The sequence below is a fragment of the Camelus ferus genome, chromosome 14 (genome assembly GCF_009834535.1).
Source record: "Camelus ferus isolate YT-003-E chromosome 14, BCGSAC_Cfer_1.0, whole genome shotgun sequence".
Classification (NCBI taxonomy): domain Eukaryota; kingdom Metazoa; phylum Chordata; class Mammalia; order Artiodactyla; family Camelidae; genus Camelus; species Camelus ferus.
This window is the reverse complement of record NC_045709.1, coordinates 3,732,358-3,748,091: the sequence shown is the minus strand read 5'-3', so window position 1 is coordinate 3,748,091 and position 15,734 is coordinate 3,732,358. Positions and strand designations below refer to the sequence as shown.

The 15,734-nt window shown below is 45.5% G+C and overlaps 1 long non-coding RNA gene across 1 annotated transcript; it reads right to left on the bottom strand.

Moving 5' to 3' along the window:
- Positions 1-297: 297 nt before the first annotated feature.
- On the bottom strand, positions 298-10,853 carry LOC116668481. The gene is made up of 3 exons (XR_004325586.1): positions 10,716-10,853; positions 8,732-8,894; positions 298-488 (listed from the first exon to the last, which is right to left on the bottom strand). It is a non-coding gene; the product is annotated as an uncharacterized LOC116668481 (long non-coding RNA).
- Positions 10,854-15,734: the final 4,881 nt, after the last annotated feature.

Here is a 15,734-nt window from a genome sequence, read left to right as displayed (position 1 = left end):
TCACATGGGCACATCTGAAGACTGTTGTGAAATTGCCTTCTCTGAAGGTTCTAAAACCTCCTGATGGTTCCTTTTCCTTCCTTTGCAAAATCCCACTCAAATTCCAAGCAAAAGGACCTTTCCCTGAGTCATAGTTGTTAAGAGGACTAATCACTCTACCCAAACCTTAGCCTAACGCCCTCTGTATTTTTCCACAGGAATATAAATCTCAAGTAAATAAATAAATAACCAGATGATGCACACACAGAATAAATCTAGGTAAAGTATACACTTTAATTGGCGCCTTCTGAGGCAATACTAGCGCATGTTACAATTCCACCTTCTGCGTTTGGTTTTTCAGCTTTTATTCCCCGTGCTCCCATCTGCTCCTTGTTGGTCTCTCCTCTGCTTTTTTTCCTGGTTCTTCCTTCTCTCCTGCCTAGTCCTCAGAGAGGTCCCTGGGTGCACTCAACCCCAGCTCAGAGTTACTAGACAGCTTCGGACTCCACCTTACAAGCCAAAACAAAAGGCAAAGAAAATTAAAACTCACCTCGAACTGGATGGCTGACGTTTTTATTTTTAATATGCTAGCACTTTAGCTGCTTATTTTGGCTCAGGTTGAAAAATCAGCCTCTCGCAGAGACAAGAAAGATAAATAACGTTTGTGGCTGGAATACCATTTGCCCAATGTTTTACATCTGTACATGGAGTGAGCAATCCTCATGGAACGAAATCATACACCAACTTCCCTTTATCACCATCCTGTCAAGCTAGCTTTTCTGCTACCCTGGATGAAAACTCAGGCAGGTCTCAGGATTTTTCTGGCCCTCCAATGGGAAATCAGAATGCCCAGTATCTTATAGTAGTCAAAAGGCCAACTTCACCTAAAGGCCCAGTGACTACATTTCCCCACCAGCTCAGACTTGTTGTAGGCAGAAAGCCTAGAGCATAGAAGGAAGATATGATTACTTTATCTTTTTTCCTCATCTTTTTTCCAATTTTGCCCCTCCTACTCATCCTTCACCATCTTTCTAGCCATTGTTTCTGACCACTCCTGGGTCAATGGGTGGGGAGACGGGAGGAGGGAAGAGAAGTGGACATTAGAAGTTCCTCCTTGTCAGGTCCTGTCATAAACTCACTTTGCTCCCTCTGGAATGAGAAGGTGTTGAAAGCTGTCTTTGTCTCACGGGGCAGCCCTGGGTTCTTACTAAATATCCCCAATCAGCAGGACTCTCCTGCAGTCCCCTTGATAAGAACATGTGCACCCAGTTGGTCTAGATGTGGAAGAACACTAGAGACCAAGGAACGAAGTGGGAGCATGCTGTGCACATCTGAGGAACAGAAGGAAGCCCATTGGCTGGAGCACGGGGTGCAGGGGGAGGAGATGAGGGCAGGGAACAACAGGGCCTGGAGCATGTGGGTCTCACAAGCCAAGACCTGGACTTTATGTGGAGAGGATGCGAAGCCATGGGTGTTGACAAGAGGAGCGACATGATCTGACTTTGGCTTTAAAAGCATCACTCGGACTCTGGGTGGAGAATAGATTTGGGAGACAGGGAAAGTGGGAAAGGCTGAAAGTTTGGAGATGAACTAGGAGGCTTTGCAATAATCCAGGTGAGAAAAGATGTTGGCTTGGACCAGAGCGGAAGTGATGGAGGTAGTGAGAGGTGAATGCGGTATATTTTGAAGATAGAATCAACATAACCCATGAAAGGTTGGATCAGGAATGTAAAAGAGAGCATAGAATCAAAGCTGACTCCATAGTTCTTGGCCTTAACAAGGAGGAGGGAGTTTGCCTTAGGAAGAATGCATATTTGAGATAAAGATGGAATCAGGAGTTTGTTTGGACAGATTAATGTTAAGATAACATTAGATGGCCACTTGGCGAAGTCCAGCAGGCAGTTAAGGGTATGAGCCTGGAGTTCAGGGAGAGGGTCAGGCTAGAGATAGAAATCTTAGAGTCATCTGCATATTAATGCCATTTAAAGTCATGCGACTGAGTTGATCAAATGGAAATTAAAGTGGATAAAGAGAAGTCCAAGGGCTAAGCCATGGGGCCTCCAACCTTCAGACAAGGAGATACAGAGAACAGCAGAGATGCTGGAAGAGCAACCCTCAGGGGGAGAACCGGCAGCATTCCAGAAGCCAGGATGAGGTAAGCCTTCAGGAATGACCAGCTGTGTCAAATGTCGCTGAGGTCAAGAAGATGCATTGACCATTGCAATAGGGGGGTCGTTGGTGACCTTGACAATGGCTATTTTGGCAGAGGAGTGAAGACTGATTTAATTGTGACCAAAAGAGAATGGGAGGAGGAGAAGTGGAGACAGTGAGTGGGACAAATCTTTTGAGGACTTTTGTTCTAAATCAGAGAAAAGAGGCAGTGGCTGGAGGGAGATGTAGAGTCAATGAAGGTTTGGGGTTTGGTTGTGTTTGTGTTTTAACTATTTTATTTATTTATTTATTGTTTTGGGGTTTTTTGCTTGTTTTTGGTTTGGAGGGGAGGTAATTAGGTTTGTTTAGTTACTTATTTATCTTAACAGAGGTACTAGGGATTGAACCCAGGACCTTGTGCATGCTAAGCACACACTCTACCACTGAGCTAAACCCTCTCCTGGCAGTTGTGTTTGCTTTTAAGGTAGGAGACCTTAGAGCATGTTTGTGTATGTTAATCGGAACAATGCCAGAGAGAGGGGAGAGAACGCCCCTAGTGAAGTGCTTTAGGTGGACAAGAAAAGATTAGATCTACTGAACATCAGAGGGGCTGGTGCCAGATAATGGTCTAATTACAGGAAGGAGGGCAGAGTAAATGGACACCCATACGAGCAGGATGGTGGAGGAAGCATGTGGGCATGTTATTCATTTTCTCAGTGGAGTACAGAGCAAAGTCATCAGCAGAGAGGGAGGAAAGGGAAAGTGATTGGAGGAAAGAGGAGAAGGTGTGAAATAGCAGTTTAGGCGAGAGGAATATGGAGTCAGATTACCAGGCAAACCAAGGGCCAGCTTGAGTTATGGAGGTAACTGAAACCAGCCAGCCAGGGGGTATGTGTTTCTCCAGCCACTTCAGCAACCCCAGAGCAGGCATGGAGTAGGGACACCAACTTCAAAGAAACACAAATTAAGATAAAATACCATTTTTTAAAAAATTCTCTTCAACCACAAAGGTGTTTAAAATTATCCTCAAAGTGTTTCAGGGAAAAGTGAAGTAGAGACTCGCACACACATCTGGTAAGAGTGTAAACTGGTACAATTCACCTCAGAAATTATTCCCTGAGTCTTAAAAACATGCATTTTGCACTTCTAGGAGTCTATTGTAAGAAGACAATAAAAAGCTAAGGAAAATGTGCACAAAAATGTTTTGTATTGTTTACACTTGTGAAAAATTAGAAATAGTTAAATTACTAACATCAGGGGATGGGTAACAAAAATAACAGGATAACCATCTATGAGGCAGTAGCCTTCACTGAAACGGATGCTTACCAAGAGTCTTTAACAACATGAGAAAATCTTTAAGATATAAAGTTACGGCACTAAAATGGTCAAGGTAAAATGCATTTTTAAAAGTCACAGGGAATATGAAATGAATATCTGTACGTGTATGTATGACTGAAACATTGTGCTGTACACCAGAAATTGACACATTGTAACTGACTATACTTCAATTAAAAAAAAAAAAAAGAATATGCTTAATGCAGCCTGAAATTTTCTCCTCCTTTTTTCCCACCTCCCCTCCCCGTCCTTCCCCCTTCCCTCTCCCTCTCTTTCTCCCCCTTTTTCTCCTTCCTCTTTCCAAGCCCACTTCCAAAGCTGACCTGAACCTTCAGTAAAAGCCCTGAAACTGTCCAGCCACACAGCTTGGGGCTCAGAGATGCACCACAGTAGTAATTTGCATTCCAGTATCATACTTGCGTTGCTCACAAAAGTCAGCAGTTCTAGCCTCTGCTCTGAAACGTGGCTGTTAAGAGCACTTGACTTTAGGGTCACATAGCCCTGAGCGGACAGCTGTCTTCTCCTCTTACCTACCATGTGACCTTAGGCACAGTACTTAACCCCTCACTTTCCTCATGAGTAAAATGCGGACAATGACAGTAACTGCTTCCTAGGACTACTGTGGGTACGGCAAGATAAAATATGAGCACGCTTAGTCCAGTACCCGCCATACAGTCCATGCTCAATAAAGTGCACTATAATAACTTAATGTGGAAGATGTAAACTTTCAGTGGGAAGATACCCGATCCTGCTGAACTCAGAGGAGCAGGAATCCTGCATCGTAGAATCTCAGGTCTACAGTATTTGAAACGCTTGAAAGGCTGGTTCCCACCTCAGAGGTAAAAGGAAAGCATTTGGGCCAATTCGGAGTTAACCATTCCTGGGTACAAACATTATAACGGGGATTTCTGTGGTCTGAGCAGCACATGCAAAAACGCAGGTGTCTGTGGCCAGCGATCTTAAACATGAAACAATGATCACCCAGCAAGCAGCCAGAAACACCTGTTGGTGTCTCTTAGCCGTCACCACGTGGCACAAACCAGCTCTTTCCTTCTGCATCGTTGGGTGGATCGACCAACTTTCTCATGCGACAGGTTAAGATACTACTTGTCATCACAGCTCCACTTTCAAAATAAATTGTACCTTCTTTTGGTAAATTCAGTATATTTCTTAGTGCCCTTGATCCAGCTCAATAAAGAAGTGTGGCATGTTTACCCTGTGGCAGAGATCATGGGTATTTAAAAGGCAGAAAGAAAAAAAGAAAGAAGAAAGGGAGGGAGGGACGGAGGGAGAGGAGCAGAGAGAGAGAGAGAGAAAGAAGGAAGGAAAGGAAGGAAGGAAGGAGGCATTTTTTGAGTTCTTGCTATGATCAAACTATCTTATGGTTATTTATAAACCTCACTCTCTACTCTACTTTGTTTAAGGGTGGATTCAGAGAAAGACCATTTGTGGGACTAGGAGTAAGAGGGTAAAATGGGAACTACTAATGCTTCATGTAAGAAAAATGAGACCATTTCAGTGGCTCCTTCCTTCTTACAGACCTGTCATCCCTTATGGCCCCAAAGTCCCCTGCACCCTGACTGCAGAGGGAAGAGACGATGGAGAAAACCCACCCACTTCTTCAAAGCTCCCTCTCAGAAGCAACCCACCTCATCCTATTCCCATTCCACTGCAAGAGTTAACCACATGGCTACTCCTGGGTACCAGGGAAGCAGGCAAATGTAATCCTCATTCCTATTGGGACAGCAGCATTTCCTAAAAGCATAAATTTTTGGTAAATAGCTAGCTACATACATGTATGCATGTTCATACATCGTTATCTTTCTTTTTGCCGGTTTCCCTCATTCTGACCTGAGCTCTGTAAGAGCAGGAATTTGCTGAGTTCATTGTAGAATCCCCAGTGGTAGTGATGCTGGCACTGAACCTCAGAAGAGTTATCCAGGTGCAGAGGTCAGAGAAAGGCCATGCTGAGGCAGGGATGGGGCGTGAAAAGGCAGGACGTGTCAGGGCGTGGTGTGTTCGGAGAGCTGCATTTGCCTACTCTGGCAAGACAGACGAGTGGGGTCTGGGCCAGGGCACGGCATGAGCCTGGGGACAGGGTCCAGAATGGGCAGGGCACTGGCCTCAGGCTAAGGAGTAGAAATACATCCTTAAATACCACACAACTCAGAAATTACACTCTTAGGTATACCACACACACCAAAACAATTATGTCCACATAAAATATTCGTAATAGCTAGGGAGTAGAGAAAACCAAAATGTCCATCAATAAATGAATGGGCAAACAAAATGTGGTAAATCGATACAATGAAAGAGTATTCAGCCATAGAAAGAATGAGGTACTGATTCAGCCTACAATTTGGATGAATCTTGAAAACACGCTAAATGAAAGAAGCCAGACGCAAAAGATGATGCACTGTATGATTCCATTTATATGAAATGTGCAGAAGAGACAAATCCAAGGAGACATAAGTACACTAGTGGTTTCCAGGGATTGGAAAGAACGGGCAACGGGGAGAGAGTACTAATGGGTACAGGATTTTTTGGGGGGAGATGGCAATTGTCTGGCAACCAGTGGTGCTGGTTGCATAATCTGTGACTACACTAAAGACGACAGAATTGCGTGCTTTAAAATGGTGACCTCTGTAGTATGTGAATTATATCTCAATAAAGCTATTATTTTAAAAATTTATCCTTAAGAAAGCACGGAAGGGTTTTAAGCAGGTGGTGGTGATGTGGTCAGATGGGACGCTGATGGTTATGTTGACCATGGATTGAAGAGGATGGAGAACAGAGCATGGAGACTGGCAATCCCAGGGAATCCTAACAAGGAGCTGAACTAAGGCCCTGGAGTTAACACCCGCCAGGTGCGTTAACACTGAGTCAAAGGACAGGAAAAAATGGAGAAAGTGCAGAAACTACAGCTCTCCCGGTAAAACCTTGTCTCCTAAGCTGCGCCAGCAAAACATGCACAGAGCCAGGAAGTACCGAGCCTGCTTCATCCCACTCCATACACGAGGGTAGCTCGTGCCGCTCATGCTGCTGGCACCGAAATTCACCTCCAGGGAGTTGGTCTTTTCAGTACCAAACCATGCAGCAAGTTCCTGAGGTTCTCACCTCTGCCAACCTGGTATGGGCAACGCTGGCTGCTGGCTTTCTGGTTGACAATCTGGTCATTTTTCTTTTAAAGTCTTAATAAATAAATGCCCATATTGGAGATATGCATAGGATATTTGCATATCCTTGGAATGTCTCCCATTGAAGTGATGTTTGGAGAATTAGTAAGTGATGCAGGCAACAAATTCAACACCAGCCAAATTTGTGGCCCTGCCCTACACCAAACTCTATGACTCTGGGTTTCACAAATACCTACAGTGTGCCAGGGACCAAGGGATACAGAATGGATAGGAAAGTAGTCTATGTTCATAGGCTGGCAAGAGAATGACTGAGGCAGATGGGCGTGAGTTCATGGACCTGCGCTGATGGAGGGATGTGTGTGCACCAGCCTGGAGGGTGAGGAGACGTCACAGGAAGCTTCCAAGAGGGACAGCTTCTGGTCTGGGTGGACTCCACCGTCTGTGGGCCCCCAGGCTGGCCTTGCATCCACCAGGTCATGGGGTAACTTTCCCTGGGTGGGAAAACTCAGTGCGCAAGCAGAATGAAGAAGGCAAGGGAAAAGGAACGGGGATTACAGAGATGGACCAAACAAGAAGCCTTTTCAGAGAAAAAAAACCCTAGACTAGAGAACGGGAAAGTTCAATCAAAACCTTTGGATCAGGGGGGTGGGTATAGCTCAGTGGTAGAGAGCAAGCTTGGCATGCACAAGGGCCTGGGTTCAATCCCCAGTACCTCTGTCAATGGGAAAAAAAAAAAAAAAAAGAGAGAGAGAGACAGAGAATGAAAGAAAAAATAAAAATAAAAAGGACCCCTAACAGCTTTAAAAAAAAAAAAACTTTGGAAATTTGTTGGTATGAAGGGCCCCAAGAGAGACTCCTGGGCTGCTAAAAATGTTCCATACTTTGATTTGAATGCTGATTGCAGAATAGTGTGTGTATGTGTGTGTGTGTTTAAGATTACACCAACCTATAATGGAAAAGAATCTGAAAAAAAAATACATATATATATATATATATGTATATGTATAACTGAATTGCTTTGCTGTATACCTGAAACTAACATTGTAAACTGACTACACATCAATTAAAAATAAGAATAAAAAAAAATTGAAAAATAAAGTTAGAAGGAAAAAAAAGATCACACCAACCAAAAAACAAAACAAAACAAAACAAAACAAAACAACCCCTAGGCCTGCTACAATAACTGGACTTATTCATTATATTTTTTCAATAGCACAAAAAATGATTTGCCTTGTAGTTTCCATTTACAAATGTTTTCACCTGTGTGACCTCACTTCTTTCTCTTCACAAGCCTCCGCTTATTTAGGACACACGTTTTACGCCAGAAACCCAAATGGATTAAATAACTTGCCCAAAGTTCATCCACGTGGCAGCAAAGGCAGGCTTTGAATCAGTTCTCCCAGCTTGCATAATTCAGCTGTATTCCTGCTATCCTAAACTAGTTTAAAAATTGGGAGCTATTAATGCCATGTTCTAACTGCAGGTCACACCAAGAAGGACCAAGAAGTATCTCTTAGCTGCTTCTGCCATGAGCTCCTTCCGACTCAATTCATCCAAGCCTTGGTCAACCACATACCAGGCACAGATCAGCACCTGGGGACCTGGCTGGGGGACACCACCCACACCTTCACACAGCTCGTGGGCTAGTGGAGGAGACGGGTTGTGCACACCTGGTGATGGCCGAAGCCGAGTGTGAAACAGGTGCTGTGCTAGAGATACAAAAGGCCATGGGAAGGCAAGTGAGGCTGCCATGGTTTTCAGTTGGCATTAATTTCATCCCCAGTAAAACTGGCTGTCCCGGGGACTAAGATGGGTGGCTGCCAGACTGGCTGTCTGCATTGCTGGCTCCTGAAAAAGCTGGTTCTACATACTTCTCCGGGTAATTCCTGTGTCTTCTCTTTCCCACATATTCCCTGGGCCTGGCCTGGGAAGCAAGGGGAGCCCTGGAGCTTTGCTCGTCCGCCCCTTCTCTGGAAGTCACATGGTAACCATGGCAACACTGACACTGGTTCTGAGATTGTCAGGCATCAGCTGGAAGGTCAGTGCGCACACTGGGTCTGAAATCTCTGCCTGAGCAAAGTCCCAAGGAGCCCAACCTCTGAGCTTTGAGGGGCAGGAGGCCAACTCACCCAGATCTTTCCTGGGGGGACAGCTGGTGTGACAGGAAGAGCATGAGCTCAACCAAGGTGAGCCTAGATGAGGTCCAGCTCCACTGCTCAATGCTGCCAGGACCGAAGCCTCAGTCCCTCGTCCGCAGACCAGGGATGATGATGCCTGTCTTGTGGGGCTGCCCTGAAAATGTGATGAGAGTACCTGCATCAAATGCCTTGCACACGGTGCTGTAACAACTGGCATTGAATTCCTGCCACGAGGACACCTTTCAGAGCATGTCCTTAAGCTCTGGCCAGGATTCAATAAGTATTTCATTCACATAAACATCCTACTTTATGAAGCCCTCTTTGAAGATTACTTTACACCCCTTAAATGCTAGACTTGTCTATTTAAATCTCAGGACAGGATGTCTTTGCCTTTGGAAACCCCAGAGTGACCTCGGAGGCCACTGTGCACTGGAAAGTGTGCAGTTCCTGTGACAGTCCCCTCATTCCACAGCACAGATGAGATGCAGCTGAAATGGTGACATCAGGCGGTGCCTGGACCTGGTCCTCACTTTCTTCTTGCCCTCCAAACTCTGTGTACAGCCCAGCCGGGCAAGTGGAATTCAGTTTCCTAAAGTAGAACTGCTCTGGAGGCCTGCAGGGAGGACTGGAGAAATGGGAGGACCAGCCACAGTCGGGAAAAGCCTTACAAGGTCAAGGACCCACCTTCCTCCTTCACAAGGGGTCCTCCCTACACCCTTTCTGATGAATGACAATCTATCCTTTAAAAATGGAAGAGCCTCAGGTGACCCCCAACCCCAGCCATCCTGCACACTCACTACCAGTTTGGTGTGTCTAACTTAGCCCAGCATCCCCTGTCCATCCCTGGTGATATGGAAAGAGGTGACAGCATCCAGTTGCCTTTCAGTCTTTAAGGGAAGCAGGATCATGGGACCCCAGCCCTTGTATTTTCCAACCCCTCTATCTCCCCTCAGACCGTTTCCATGTTCCCTACATCTCTCTTAGATCATGCAGCCTCAGAAAACAAACATCTCAGCTCCAAGCAAAGGAACACGGGCCGGATGCCCATCATCTTAAGAGACAAAGCAGTGGTTGTCTAGCGCAGAGCCTTCATGATCAGGGGAAAATGCTAATCTGACCTTTCAGATAATGTTAGTGCAGCTGTCTCTTTTTCTTCCTGGGTGGGGCAAGGGGAACAGTTTTGCCTTTAAAAAACAGGATTTAATACGACGTGAAAAGAATTCTGGACCTCAGGATGTGGCTGGATTGAAAAGGCAGAATTCGCACAACGGAAAACATGTTACTTTGCTATCTCAGATCACGGATTAAAAACAGGTGTGTGCAGTCTGAAACACTGCATTCAGCAGCCTGCCAAGGAGAAGCAATCTCTTCACTTTCTCAAATGAGATTAAGAAATTAGAAAAGGATCCAGATTTTGTTTTGTCCTGTGTCCTGGGACCCACGGAGTCAGGGCCCTAGCCGGTTCCATGACCTCTCTGGGGACCAGCTCCAAGTGCAGCGGGCTGCCTCAGATCACAGTGACCTCTCTCCCAAGTGTTTTCTTCGGTCTGTGTTCTCTGCGGCTCCCTTGCCTGCCGGCTTTATGCTACTTCTCGTATCTGCACACGAGCAGTTGATAAGTGAATGTCTTTTTGGATGCAGCTAATCTCTCCATCAGTCCTCTATCACTTGAGATTATATTAGTTAATTATACTTTGGCTTTGGGGAGCTCATTTTCCCCCTGGTTACATTCAAGTCTCTGATTTCACCTTCCTAAAACTTCTTTGTCAAGGACACAATGTTTGGTCACTTAACTCCAGCATCAGCTTTCTTGTGTCTAAAATGAGGCAATTTGACTAGATGAGCTTTTTGTGTATCAGCCCAAAGGAAACACAGCCTGTCCCGGGCAGGGATGGGACAGGGCATCTGACACCAGCCCGCCTTCTGTTTGGAAGACATACTGCCAACCCTCCTTCCGGAATGACCCTGAACTTACTTGTAAGTTTCCTCTCCTTTGAGTCTGCTCACCCACCAAAAACTTCACTGCAGGATTCGTCCCGGTTCCCCAGTTCCTCTGTGGCTACCCCAGTTATCTCAGGAACAGATGCCACACTCCCATTTCCCTAAGCAGCCAGGCCCCTCACTCAGAATTCCTTCCAGAAGGCAGGGTGACTTTGCTGCTCCCCACCCCCCTCTCAGGGCTCCTTCCTGCAGCTCCAGGCTTACCCTCTAGTCCCCTTGACAAGGGAGAGGTCACGACGTGGTCCTGCCCCTCCCAGACCTGTTCTTGGCTGGGCGAGGGCTTCCTTTGGCTTAAGATCCACATCCAAACCCTGACTCTTCTGGTTCAGGACAGGCTTTGTCCCTGAGCCTAGGACCATGGGTCACACGCCTCCTGGCAGCACATGGGGTTGGGCCCTTCCGTTGTGATGCATGAAAATTCAATTACAAAGGTAATCTTGTTTTGAAATGTTGACAAGCAAGGACAAGTCCAGTGGAGGAAGGGCCAGTCCAGCCCGGGGAGTCAGACCAAGCTCTTACCAGCAGGCTAAGCTGGTGGGCCGCTCAACCCCAGACCCTCTGAGGGCCCTGCCATCTCCTACGGGTCTTCTAAGCCAGGGCCATGTCTTTGTCTCCCTCCTTCTGACTGATTCATGACACACATATATACGCACACACAGGCACGCATACACACACTCAAACACACGGTGCGCTGACGCCATGCTTTATGCACAGTCGGTCTCAGAAAATGTCACTGACTTTAGAACCCTTGAGTTCTCAGAAAAGGTAAATATCGTGTCAGGATCAGGGTCAGCCTCGCATCAGCTGTCTCCCTGGAGGGACTGGGAAGTCTTCCTCTTTCCCCTACTGCCAGTCATGGTGACTGAAGTTCCATCATTCGAGATTCATTCCTTTTGTCTTCAAAGGTCTCTCAGTCTTCAGAGACCCTATCTCTCCCAATGAACTACAAGCAGCTGGGGAAAGCACTGTTATGAGCCCCCAGCACCAATCGTGGCCCTTGATCAATTTTTCAGTTGTTTGATGCTAAGGAAGCCGAATTACCTAGAAAAATAGAGAAGACTGGACTTTCCAGGCCGAGGGAACTGTGTGTGCAAAGGCCCTGTGGTGGCAAGGGGCCACCTAATCCTGCCATTGTGCATAATCCTTGCCCTTCAGTGAACTTTGAACTTGAAAGAAAATGTTCCCTTCTAAAAATATATTTCCCTTTCCCTTTCCCCTTCCACTTACCCTGGCCCTTAAGTCAATACCGAGCGACTCAGGGAAGGTGAACTGGGCAGGAGAAAGCCTTAAAAAAAAACAAGTTGCAGACAGCAGCTCTGACAGCCATTTCCTGTTTGGTGTCTCTCACCACAGACCTTCTTAGCCAAATAAATTAGCACAGGAAAACATTTGGGATTAGGGTGTGGAAGAAACGCATACTGAAAAAGCCAAAAATATCCCATCTGCTTCAGAGAAGAGCTGTAAGTCTGAGGGAGGGACCCAAGCCCACTCAGCTGTAGGAGCCAGAGACTTGCAGACGTTTCATCCCGCCTGTGTTTAACCTGGAGGAAGCTGAGCCCCAGGGAGGGGCCAGGATCCGTCACTGGCGGGGCTGAGGCTTGAAGCCCATCCCCTGACCCTTTGTCCTGGGTTCTGTCCCTGCCTCGCTCCCCCTGGGCCCTTCAGACCAGATTTGCTGGCTTTCTTCTATCAGACGAGGAACAATGGGGTTGGAGCTGCCTCTGTGACCACTGTAGGTGATGTTTTAATTTTTATATATACATTTTGGGGTTTTTTTGTTTTTGTTTTTTTGGGGGGAGTAATTAGGTTTATTGACTTATTTTTTATTTTTGCAGGAGGTACTGGGGATTGAACCCAGGACCTTATGCATGCTAAGCATGCACTCTACCACTGAGCTATCCCCTCCCCCCATGCTTAAGTTTGACTTGGGTACAGGAGCCCCACGTCCTTGTCTTGTGAGGAAGAGGAGGGGGAGGAAGAGTGCTCAAGGCTTTACAACTTTTACATCTGGTCCTCACAACGACCCCAGGAGATAAGGACTCATGTATCCGTTTTTTAAATGAGGAAACAGAACATCTGTGCCTGAAATCATCCAGATACAGAGTGAAGGTGGAATTTTAACCTGGTCGAGTTTGAAAGCCCCTTTCCCCACCCCTCCCACCCCAGGGGGATAATTCTGTGGAGGAACCTCCTGGGGGGCCCCAACATCAACTGGTTCTGGAGGCTGTCAGTAGACCACCCATCACCACCTGCTGCCTCTCAGCTCAGATGTGCCTTCTCACACGTGGGGCAGAAGTGCTATACAGCTGGCCTCAGCTCTAATTCCCCAAGAAGACGTGCCATCGGTGTCTCTGTCCCATCCCAGAGGCTGGCTGGTGTGTGAATATTTGAGCAGACACTTAGTCCTCTCCCTTTGGGTGTGTCTCATATTTTTTTGTTTTGTTTTATTTTAGCTATCCCTCCCCGAAGTTAGAACAGAAAATTCTCAGACTCAACAACATGCTAGTCACATCTGACCAGCTCCACATGCTCAGAAATCTGGTCTTGTTCTGTCCCAGAAAAGCCCACTGTCTGACATGCTACACGGGACAATCAAGCAGTTTGCAAAGTTGTGCTGTGGGCAGTCAGGTCTTGCAGGAGGTGGAAATCAATGGACCTCGCTGGAGCGAGATTACCTACAATGGCATTTGTTAAGGTGCATTCCAAGGAACACTAATATGTTGTGGATTATTGATAGCTTTTCAAGAAAAAGACAAAACAGATTTTTTGGCTGCAGGATTTCTCAAAGCCTTCAACATTCTGTGGCAGAGATGACTAGCTGTCCTCCAATTCTAATTTTCTTTGTCTTTCATTAGTAATAGAACTCTCAATTTTTAGCTGAGCACTTATCTGCCCAGCAAGAGGCTTTTTTCCCCAGCCTCCCTTGCAGCTGAGAATGGCCAACAGACTAAGATCTGGACAAGAGAACATGAGCAGAAGTGATTTGTGGCCCCTCTTCTCCTATCATTGAGAGAAAGAAGCCTGTGCTTAACTTGCCTTTTCTCCTTTGTGCTGGCTGGAATGTAAATGCGATGACAAGAGCAGGAGCAGCCACTTTGGACCAGAGAGCCATTCACTCAGCCCTGTACTGTTCACCTCTGGGCTGTTAGCAAGAAAGAAATTTCCATCTTGTTTAAACCACTATATTTGGGGTTCTCTGATCCATCAACTTAGACTGAACCCTAAGTAATTTATGTACTAAGGTGTGTAATAAATCTCTGAGGTACATGCATCACTTTTAAAGTACATACAACCTTAATTCCTTTTCCTCAAAACATCTCAGGAATGTGGTCCTTGAAATGCATCTTGGGAAACGCCGAAAACACTGTTTTCAAAGTTCCCTGAACCCCAAGCTGTGACTCAGCCCACAGCCTGCTGGTCCCTGGTTACTCATCCAACAGAGGTTAGAGCACAAACTACCCTCCCCTCAATATTTTTCTCAAAGAATCTACTTCTTGTCCCCAAACCACTGACCTTATCCTCACATCAGGCCACAAAGCTACATACCCTGCACATCTGACTTTGGGAGTCCAGGTTCCAGGAGACCATAAAGAAAGAGCTGCCAGATGCAGGCAGAACCCCAATTCCTGAAGAGACTAGTAATAAAAATTATAGTGACAATGAACAGCCACCAGTGTCCCAATGAAAAAAAAAAAACCCTACATGGATGAACCTTGAAAAAAAGAAGCCAGACATAAAAGACCACACATGGTATGATTCCATTTACATGAAATATCCAAAATAGACAAATCCATAGTCGGAGAATTAGTGATGGTCATACAACTCTTTGAAATATACATACTACAGACCCCACTGAATTGTACACTTTAGAAGGATGAATGTTTGGGTATGTGAATTACATCTCAATAAAGAAATAAGGAAAATATTTGGGTTCAACCCAAAAGCTTTCCCAGAAACTTGGGGAAAAGAAAAACACTTTTTTTTTTTAAAAAAGCCAGTTTAGTTTCCCAACACCCTAAAAAACAGATCAAATTAGTTGGTAGCTTTTCAAGATATACTTAAAATCCTGAGTAGATATGTTTTAACTTTGTGTTCTACAGAAACACAAGGATTAGAGTTTTTGTATGACTTGATTCTGACTATCAAAGTAGTGCCTGGCTATTTCAGAGGTTTCAAGGATAGAAAAGTATAGATAAGAAAATTACAAAGAAGAGGAGAGGGGACAGTTCAGTGGTAGGGCTCAGTGCTTAGCATGCATGAGGTCATGGGTTCAGTCCCCAGTACCTCCATTAAAAAATAATAAACTAACAAACAAACCTAATTACCCCCACCTCCAAAAAACCACAAACAACACCAACAAAGTAATAAAATTTTTTAAATGAAAGTTAAAAAAAAAAAAGAATAGAAAGAAATTTTAAAAAAGAAAAGAAAATTATGGACTTTCCTGTTTCTATGCCTCTCCACATCCTCCACAAAAGGTAGATGGTGGAGGTAGGGGGTGGGGTCATTGGCTTCTACAAGTGAAGCCCACCTATGGGAGACCTTGCCTCTGGACCTTCTGGCTCCACTGAAGCCACCAGAACACTAGCATCCCGGCCAGTGCCATCAAACCTTCCTCAGCACACAGATCTTAGCACCATCATGTTTAAGTCCTCCAGCTGCCCCAACTTTCCCTGGATTCTGAGTCACCTAAGTATTTCCCTTAATTGAAGCAAAGACCCCATGATACCTAAAAAAGATGCTAAGAGAACAGAGATAGAAGAGGAACTCAACTTCCATCAAAACCACAATCCTCAAACCAGAATTTCCCATCAGTCATACGCCAGCATTTCCCTTTAAGGCCCTAAATGAGCTTCAAAGTAACACTTAACATTTACCATCCTTTTGCCTGGTGCGATGCAGCAGCACTCAAGGTCCTTATAAGAGGTCAAGAAGCATGTTATTTCCACTTGAATACTATTTGAATGGAAAATATATTGAAAGAAACAAAGAG